Source organism: Podarcis raffonei, chromosome 5 (assembly GCF_027172205.1).
Source record: "Podarcis raffonei isolate rPodRaf1 chromosome 5, rPodRaf1.pri, whole genome shotgun sequence".
Taxonomy (NCBI): domain Eukaryota; kingdom Metazoa; phylum Chordata; class Lepidosauria; order Squamata; family Lacertidae; genus Podarcis; species Podarcis raffonei.
Window position 1 is genome coordinate 6,433,057 of NC_070606.1, and position 10,295 is coordinate 6,443,351.

The following is a 10,295-nucleotide window of genomic DNA, read 5'->3' on the forward strand; positions in this document are numbered from 1 at the left end:
TGCGTATGGGTCAGTTTGGATTCTATCTGGCCAATCTTTTCATATAATGGAGTGAGCAGATGCCCCTTAAAGTAATCCCAGATTTATAAGGGTCCAGTTGATACTGTTCCTTCCTCTCAAGCAACTCAGATGTGCAGGCCAGCACCTTAAAGGCTGACAAAGGTCCGTATAGTTAAAGCTATGGTTTTCCCAAGACGCCTGCTTCTTGGGAGAAAAGCAATGACAAACCTAGACAGCATCTTAAAAAGCAGAGACAATACCTTGCCGACAAAGGTCCGTAGAGTTAAAGCTATGGTTTTCCCAGTAGTGATATATGGAAGTGAGAGCTGGACCATAAAGAAGGCTGATCGCCGAAGAATTGATGCTTTTGAATTATGGTACTGGAGGAGACTCTTGAGAGTCCCATGGCTCCAGTACTTTGGCTACCTCATGAGAAGAGAAGACCCTGGAAAAGACCCTGATGTTGGGAAAGATGGAGGGCACAAGGAGAAGGGGACAAGAGAGGACGAGATGGTTGGACAGTGTTCTTGAAGCTACCAGCATGAGTTTGACCAAACTGCGGGAGGCAGTGGAAGACAGGAGGGCCTGGCGTGCTCTGGTCTATGGGGTCACAAAGAGTCGGACATGACTAAACGACTAAACAACAAAGGCATGGCTTTAGAGCAACAAAAAATGTGTCCTTGATTTTCCACAGGCTCTGTAATTTCCTGATCAAAATTATCTTTTCCAATGGACGATTTTTAGACATGGACCATTTTTAACCCATGGCTGATAAAGCGTAAGGAAAACAGATGCTTCTCATCAGGAAACCAGTCTGCGTGTGACATTATTTACCATTACTTGGGCCTGTTCCAATCTGCATGCCTGTCTCTCATGAGGGCAGGTCATACAGAAACTGAACAAAGTATTGAACTAGTGTCAGGATGTATTTCTGTCACAGTACAGCATGTGCCTTATCTATGTATTTTGCTGTCTTGATACTAACACTTTTTGTGAGAGATTGAGACAAAGGCAAAGGCTACAGCCATTGAAACAGATGCACATCTATATAGTAGGGTTTGCCATACATCCGGATTTTCCCGGACGTGTCCGGAATTCCAAATGTCTGTAATTTTACTTCTTGAAATATAGCAACCCTAATCTGCAGCAATAGCAGATCTCACATCCAACATAACTATTCTGAAAGATGATCGGTGATACTCCAGTGAGGCAGCACAGCACAGTTTTGACTAGGTCACATCCCAAAGAAAAATTGTCTCAATCTTTTGCTGCAAACACAATAATCTTGTCATCCCTTAAAGACTAGCTGTACCTCCAAATAGCAGGATGCAAACCAGTTACTTACAGGTCTCCATTATAATTCTCTCTTCTGTTCCTGGCATTCCTGCTGCTGAATTGAAAAGCTGTCCTACACGGGAACGTATTTTCTGCCCGCAGAAGGGCTGCTTTGCATCTTTTTCCAGAGCATATATATCTTACATACATGGAAGCATAAAAAGGACCTATTGTAACACTTCATGGAAAGGATCCTGGGGGTCATCTTGTCCAACCCCCTGCAATATCTGCAATCTCAGTCTCTGCTGAACCTCATCCCAAAGCAAACTCAACCCCCTGTGTATTGTTGCATACCACCCCAATCTCTGAGCGGAGCAGCACAGGCAGGGCTGCCTTACTGATTGGGATTGCCCGTGGTGCTGCCAGGTACCAACTGGAGGAGAGGCAAGGGAGCAGGGAATGCAGCGTGGTGCAAACGGTGGCAGGAGCAGTGGGTTGGCTTTGCTACTGTGCTCGCACTGCGCTGGATTCCCTGCTGCCTTGCACCTCACTCTCTCAAAAACCAGCAGTAGCAGGCAGTCTCAAGAAGCCAGCTCAGCAACACAGCTGGAGTGGAACCTCTGCTAGCTGCATCTCTCTCTCTCTCTCTGCATCTGTGTCTTTCTACATTTGTTTTCCTAGTGAAAGGGAGCTAATTCCACTTCACAGTGTAGCTCCGACTCCCTCCCAACCCCACTTGCTTGTCAGTTTGTGAATTCAATCTTCAGTAAATCCGAGGCGCACAGAAGATGACAGGCACAGAGGCCAGGACAGATAACAAGTCGGGAGGATCTGAGGATTAACCAATTGCTCCCTGATGTCAGGATGGGAATCCGTGGAAATAATCATTTTGGCATCCGCCAGGAAAGGCCAAAGGTCAGGGTTTAGTGCCGTCACAGTTTCTTGACATCATCTAAACAGGTGCTTAATGAGGCATGGTAGGTTTTTTAAAAACTGCTTTTAGGGGTTTGGAAGAAGCTATGCCCTGAAGATGCTATGGGAGACGGTAAGGCTGTTTGGGAAGTAATGATATATTATAAATGGAAGATCTGCCTAAAGACACCAGGATTTGCTGTGGTGTTGTTGCTTTATGGGAAATCTACCTGCAGGTTATTCATGGGAAATGGAAAAAAAAACCACCCTTGAAACCATGCGCCTTGGTATCATTGGCCAATTGACATCTCTTGTACTTTAAATGTGATCCTTCTGACTGCAGCCAGAATACGGAAGCTCAATCCGGATAAGACAGAGGCAATTTTAATTGATAGTTCCCAGGACCAGAGAGGTTGCCTGCTCTTTAGGGGGTTACGCTTCCTCTTAAGGAGCAGGTACAGACCTTACGTAGACCAGTACGGGAGAGACATCTTTTATTGCAGCTGGGGCAGATGAAGGCATCAGGTTGTGCTGCTGTGGGTGCACCATGGCTTACCTTGCCATGGCTGATTCACTGCTGTGGAGCCCCCTCTGTGGGCCGGATCGTGGGATCATGTGCGATTTCTGGTGTCTGCGTCTGTGCATACACGATTTCCAGCATCTGCATCTGTGCAGACACGATTTCTGGTACCACGAAAGCGAGTCCTCGCGCTGTGCTGCGCTGGTTTCGCACAGCGCACGGGGACTCGCTGAGCAGGTGACTCCATTCAGGGGCAGCTCATGGGTCGATAAAATGACCCCCATGGGCAGCTTGTGGCCTATAGGCCTTAGGTTGCCAACCCCTGCACCATGGTGTTTTTTATTTCTGTGTTCCTCCCAGTGTCAAAACAAAAAAAAAAAATTCCTTCCAGTAGCACCTTAAAGACCAACTAAGTTAGTTCTTGGTATGAGCTTTCGTGTGCATGCACACTTCTTCAGATACACTGAAACAGAAGTTGCCAGATCCCTCTATATAGTGAGAAGGTGGGGAGGGGTATTACTCAGAAGGGTGGTGGGAATGGGTGATTGGCAGATAGCTGTGATGAGCCTGTTGACGACTCTTAACGACTGCAATAGGTCTTACAGGAAAAAGCAAGGGGTGAGAAGGTGAAAAATGGCTTTGTCATGTATAATGAGATAAGAAGATGTATAATGAGATAAGGAGCAGACCACCCTTCTGAGTAATACCCCTCCCCACCTTCTCACTATATAGAGGGATCTGGCAACTTCTGTTTCAGTGTATCTGAAGAAGTGTGCATGCACACGAAAGCTCATACCAAGAACTAACTTAGTTGGTCTTTAAGGTGCTACTGGAAGGGAAATTTTTTTTTGTTTTGACTATGGCAGACCAACACGGCTTCCTCCCAGTGGTCATTCCTCCTCTGGTGAGTGCTATAGATGCACAAACTGCATGTCTCCAGGCACTGTGGTTGCCTGCAAGTGATTCCCACATAGCACGGTTGTTGTTGCCAGCCTTCATGTCATGCTTGCAGGCATCTTTACAATGCAGAGTTGGCCTTCCCGTAGAGAACATCCTTGGGGACCCTGCCATCTTCCATTCTGTGGGTACGGCCGAGCCACTGTAGATGTCTTTGAGACAGGAGTGCAACACTCAATAATTTGGAGAAAATTGCAGCTCTGTGGTATTTTTCCAGGCCACATGTTTCACTAGAGCATCAGTTCTCGACCTGTAGGTACCCAAATGTTGTTGGACTACAACTCCCATCTTCCCTGAGCTCTGGCCTTGCTAGCTAGGGGTGATGGGAGTTGTAGTTCAACAACATCTGGAAACCCACAGGTTGAGAAAGGCTGCACTAGAGGGACAGAGCTGTGACAGTCCATGATAAACCAAAGATGGGAGAGACAGAGAGGAGCAGACTCACTGACTTCCTTGGAAGTAACTAACACATAAATCAATATGCCTTACTGCTGATAAATAGGCTTTGTCTATTGTCCTATTCCATGTGCAGAGAAGAGAAGCAGGTTTTGCGGTTTCCAGTAGATATTTGGGTTGGTATTTTCTTATGTCTAATATTTTCTGATAGTTCCAACAACCCCTGACCTTTGGCTATATAATCACCTTGGTGACAGGAGCCCCCGTCCTGCCAATTTCAAGCAGAAACCCTGAGCTACAGATCTATGCATCGAAGAACATAATTCATGCCCAGACGCACCATATGCTCAGTTGGAGGCTGTGATCTAACACAGTGACAGTTGGATCTAATCTTTATTAGTTTTACCTTTGCAAAGGTTAAATGCATGAATGAAACCCGCATGAACAGACTTAACTCTGATGCTACAGGATGATCGGAACAGGGTGGCAAGGAGAATTTTAAAGCAGCGCAGAGCGGTGCCTCCCGTGACCTGGGTTTTGATGTGATTCAACACAGAAGCACATGTGGCCTTTCAAGGTCTCCGTGGTGTTTTCATAAGGGGCTCCTGTTGAAGATACTCACAAATTACTGTAATACAGAGCAGTTGGCAAAAGGGCCCAGCTATGATATCTAATAAAGAGGGAATGTAATGTAGGCCAGGATGCTCCTCAGCTAGTACAAACCATCTGTTTCTACAAGATATCTGCATTGCAGAGTTGGAAAACAGTGGGGGGGGGGGAGAAGGAGTTTGATGAGAGAAATATCTTCAGATCTAATAAATTTCCAATCATTAACAAATCTGTTGATACTGACACCTTGGAAAGTCACAGAAAGTTTATGGCATGGGTTTGGACCATTTTTTTAAAAAAAAAAATACAGCTTCCATCAGTTTCTAATTGTCTTATTCTGATGTTCAAACCAGATGAAAGTCAGAACAAGTTTGTCTAAAGTGGGGCTCCCAAAGAGAAACACATGGGGAAAATATTTCAGGCTAAGTTTCCCTTTGATTGGCAGAGTTAAGTGTTTGGCCATTCCGTTCCACAAAGTTAAAAACAAAAAGGCACCAGTCGGGATTGGTTGAGGTGGCTGAAGCTGGAAGAGCAGCAAGATATTTGCTTCCTGAAGAACAAAACATCCCAAACCAGGGTGCCTGACCCCCAAAGGGAGCGTGGGAAACCCAGAGAAGGAATCCAAGACATGGGGACCAGGGGAAGAAAAACTACAGCTGTAGGGTGCCTTTGCAATTCTGCACGCTTTGCTAGAGGGACATGGATGTGACAGCCAGTGGCGACCTAACTCTGGAAGACAGGGAGATGAGTAGATGATGGCTGAATGTACAGGAGGACGTGGTATTGAGCAGTGGCAGATTTATGGGCTGCGGAGCCTTGCCTGCACCAATTTTGAGGCACTCTATTCATTGACCTTGCGACACGGGTGGCACTGTGGTCTAAACCACAGAGCCTAGGACTTGCTGATCAGAAGGTTGGCGGTTTGAATCCCCGCGACGGGGTGAGCTCCCGTTGCTCGATCCCTGCTCCTGCCAACCTAGCAGTTCAAAAGCACGAAGTGCAAGTAGCTAAATAGGTACCACTCCAGCGGAAAGGTAAACGGCGTTTCTGTGCGCTGCTCTGGTTCGCCAGAAGCGGCTTAGTCATGCTGGCCACATGACCCGGAAGCTGTACGCTGGCTCCCTCAGCCAATAAAACGAGATGAGCACCGCAACCCCAGAGTCGACCACAACTGGACCTAATGGTCAGGGGTCCCTTCACCTTTTAAGGCATGAAAATAAGCAGGAGATGTTATTGCATAACAAACCAGAAAAGAAAGTTGAGTGAAGTCTCCGGGGGGGACGGACTGTATTTCTTTTTCTGTTTGAGACAATGTGTTTGTGACGAACACAAAACTGCAAAACTTAATGAAAATTATTTTTAAAAAGGAAAATAAAATAAAGACATTTGCACCCACTGTATTAATGCCGCAGGGGACTTTTTAATGTGTTCTTATGACCAACAAGTGGTGGAAGGAGCGAGCCGCATTCCGCTGAGTGAGCCTGTCCCTGGCTATAGTACTGGCTTTAGCGCTCTCACTGGTCAGAGCTGAAGGAGCTAATGGTCACAGGGATTAGTGGAAGGAGGCTGGGGAAGATGAAACAGGTTTGAAAAGGCAACAAACCAGCTTAGGTAAGACCACTTTTCAAAACTATTGAAATTTTTTTTATAGAGTAAATGAAGGGATTTCCCTCTGCTGAAATTCATCATTTACAACTTTAAAAAGGGACACAGGTAATTTCCACCTGCGATCTCTGCTGTGGTTGATTTCAAATACTGCACACATATATCTTAATCAGGTATTTGTCCCTAAAAAGCGTTAGCAGAGGCATTACATTTTAAATTGAAAGGAAACCAAAGGAAAAGAGAAGATCGATGAAGACTTAATCCTAATAAAACACGGACAGTAAATTGTAGACTGATGGTGGACCTTGAGAAAGTCCCCACCCCAAAAGAGTTTAGCTAAGCAAAATTTAAACTGAATACTCAGAAAAATACCAAGATGGAGATGTTAAAGAGAATCAAGAAAATTAACCGGAAAAGCCAAGAGAAAATGAAGGTGAATGAAGGGATGTGAATCAAGTTTTATTTACCTTTCAAACTAATTAGTCTTTGGATGAAAAGAAGGAGCACATGGATATGAAGTCTGCTTAAAGCAGAGAGAAAATGAGTAGGGAAAATAGAAGGCATTTCTTTTAAAAGGCAACCTGAAAGAGTCTTAGCACAAAGAGTTGCAGAAAGAACACAACCTAAATTTTCTTCCCAGCCAAGCAAGGGATACTCACTTAGATGTCCTTCAGGCATAATGTATACAAGTATATTGCTGCTGTCATTGTGATGTAGGGTTTAGGGTTTACTTGTGAGGCACCTGAGCCTGACATCGCCTCTGAAAATACAAGAGTACTTGATGGTAACTTCCTTTCATTGTGATGGTCACTTCAAATTGAGAAGTTTGTATATTTTTGTTTATATAAAGTCAATGCTTTGTGTTGTCTGAGCTATGTGCTAAATAGCTGTTCTAAGAATCATAGAATCATAGAATCATAGAATCATAGAGTTGGAAGAGACCACAAGGGCCATCGAGTCCAACCCCCTGCCAAGCAGGAAACACCATCAGAGCACTCCTGACATATGGTTGTCAAGCCTCTGCTTAAAGACCTCCAAAGAAGGAGACTCCACCACACTCCTTGGCAGCAAATTCCACTGTCGAACAGCTCTTACTGTCAGGAAGTTCTTCCTAATGTTTAGGTGGAATCTTCTTTCTTGTAGTTTGGATCCATTGCTCCGTGTCCGCTTCTCTGGAGCAGCAGAAAACAACCTTTCTCCCTCCTCTATGTGACATCCTTTTATATATTTGAACATGGCTATCATATCACCCCTTAGCCTCCTCTTCTCCAGGCTAAACATGCTTAGCAAATATAAAATGCTTAGCAAATATAAAATAAAATCCCAAAACCTTGTTTATTATCACCAGAGAGCCATGTTATGCATCAGGGATCATTTTGCCTGGCCTGTTCCATAGTTAACCTTTTGAGCTCCATTTCCCATAACTTTTCGTAATCTTGCAGGTTCTGCTGGAAAGGCTTAGTGGAGTTGATGTTCTAGTCTGCTTCCTCATTTGATCCTGGCGACAACCCTGTGAGGTAGGTTAGGCTGAGAGATAGAGTTTTTCATGGCTTAGTGAGATTTGGACTCAAATCTCCCAGTTCCTAATCCACCACTCCAGCCACTCCACTCTCTCAGGAACTTCCTTCAGAGAAAGCACTTTCCCATGAGATCCTGGACTTGCCATGTCCCTGAACAGTCACTCCAATCACCATCAGCAGGTTCATCCTCAAAATACTTTATTCACCTTTTCAGCAAGTTTTTAACTTACCTGTCTTTCTCTCCTTCCAAGGCAACCTGAGCCGACATGAAATTAGAAGGAGCAGTGTTGTCCTCTCCCTGTCTTCTTTGCCCACATGCACATTTCTAGCTTCAGCAACAAAACCCCCAACTTTCTCTTCATGAAATGACTTCTCTAGTTGCGGTGACTGAGTTGTCAGAAGAGGCCCTATTCTGTGTCGCCACAATGAGGCTCACCTGCAGGTAGGAGAACACTTCTTTTCTTCCAGCTCTTCTTTCCTCCAGGCTTCCCAGAGTTCACTGTACCTGAGGGAAGAATCACCTGCACTTGGATTGTGCTGCTTTAGGTAAGTTCACATTCCACCACTCAGTGGTCTTTTTTTCAAGATAATATTTTTTGTATTGGTCTCTCCTTTTTCTCATTTTCTTTTCTACTGGTCGTTTCACAGGTCTCTCCAAAGAGCTCTTCTGAACATCTTATGGGGTGTTTTTTTCCTGAGAGAACATTCGCAGAATGTTCTCTCAGGTTTTGCTTTTTACCTTGTTGCATTGCTCAAAAAAAAGAGCAAAAGACACTGGTGGTCGGCACTCCTGGTTCCCAGGACGGGGTTCAAGTCCCTGTGGTGTCCATGCTAACTTCCAATGCAACAATCATGCCCCTCTTTCCCCCCCCATAGCCCTCACTTCCCAATGTATTAGCATGGGAGGGTTTTTGGATAGTGATTTCAGTGAATAAGCTTGGTTCTGAACTCCGCCAAAGCATCTAAGGACCAAATCAAGCAACCTTTGCACTGTGCCTGTTGCTCTAATGATGCTTCCCTGATTCATCACCAGCTAGATCATGTGGGTGCTTCCTATCCTAGCATCCCAGGTATGTATGCATGTATGTATGTATGTATTTAATTTCTATAGCTCTTTACATTTTTAAGAAAAATCTCAAAGCGGTTTACAGAATATTCAAACATCAGCAAAACAATCTGAAGAAAGTCAAATATAGAGTATATTCTGTCAGATTTTAAAAATGAGATGCTGACACAAATGCAAAAGCAGAATGAAAAAGTTGTAGTGGAATTGGGGAAGAACACATAAGTGGTCACAGAAATGTCTAGCAAATTAAAAGCTTTGGACATTTCTGTGAAAAACTTGGACAAAATTGAAAAAGAAAACGAAGAAATTAGAGGGGAACAAGAGATAGTAAGGGGGGATATGAGAGGTTTAGCTGGCAGACAGGATCAATTTGAGGATTGTCTCACAGTCTTAGAGATGAGACAAAAATCTAATGTTCTGTGAATAAGAGGCCTTCTAGAGGTGGAGGGGGAACAAGTTCTTAAAACATACATAGCCAAGACAATTGCGGATTGGTTGGGAGAGGAACTCGAGTATGTTGAAGAATCTATTGACAGTTGCTACAGAGTCCGGTCTAAATCAGCTAAGGCTAAGAAACAGCCTGGAGAATGTTTGGTAACTTTTTAACTCTAAGAAATTGAAGGACGCTATAATTGAAGGAAGTGCAGGCAGAGGGAGAAGGCAGTCAAGAAGTGAGGGGGACTAGATGAGTACAATCAGGAGTCCTGTCCCCAACCCTCAGGTACGTCGACTGGAAACAGCCCTGATGGCAGACAGACAACCATTTGCCAGCCGACCAGTGGAGTTCAAATTACAGCAGCAGCTCAGAGAGGAGGAACGAAAATGGAAGCTCCATGTCTGGGAATGAGGAAGGGGAGGGGCTGACCCCCTTAGCCCCCGCTCTCGTTGAATAGGCGGCCTTCAGGACAGATCACGTCACAAGAGGAGGCTGGGCTGCTTTTGGTTTCATCAGAAGAAGTCTCCTCAGTAGGAACATCTTCACTGATGGGCAGACGGCAGCGTTCACCGCTCCATGAACCCTGTTGGGTTTTTTTGCAATAAATCTTCTTTCTAATTAACCATGCTCATTTGTTTCCACAACTCCCTGACAAATAAAATTGAACATATAATTCTCGAACAAAATTTAGATGTGATTTGTCTTCAAGAAACACATATAGTGAGCAAACATAATGGGCAGGTTCCAATCTGCCTTCATTACATATCTCTAGGTGCCAGGCAAAAGCATTCCTCTTTCTTCCAGACCTTTGGCTCATTAAAAAATCTATGACCTTTTAAGCTGGGGAGGTTAGTGCTACTCTGGTATGCATTTTTGTGTTTTTATATTGTAAACTGCACTGTGATCTTTGAATGAAGGGCAGTATAGGAAGAAGAAGAAGAAGAAGAAGAAGAAGAAGAAGAAGAAGAAGAAGAAGAAGTGGAGGAGGAGGAGGAGGAG

The 10,295-nt window shown here is 44.5% G+C and overlaps 1 long non-coding RNA gene across 1 annotated transcript; it reads left to right on the top strand.

Annotated features, from left to right (window-relative positions):
• Window positions 1-8,177: 8,177 nt before the first annotated feature.
• Window positions 8,178-9,918, top strand: LOC128413374 (uncharacterized). Its single transcript, XR_008330316.1, has 2 exons — window positions 8,178-8,864; window positions 9,582-9,918. It is a non-coding gene; the product is annotated as an uncharacterized LOC128413374 (long non-coding RNA).
• The last annotated feature ends 377 nt before the right edge of the window (window positions 9,919-10,295 follow it).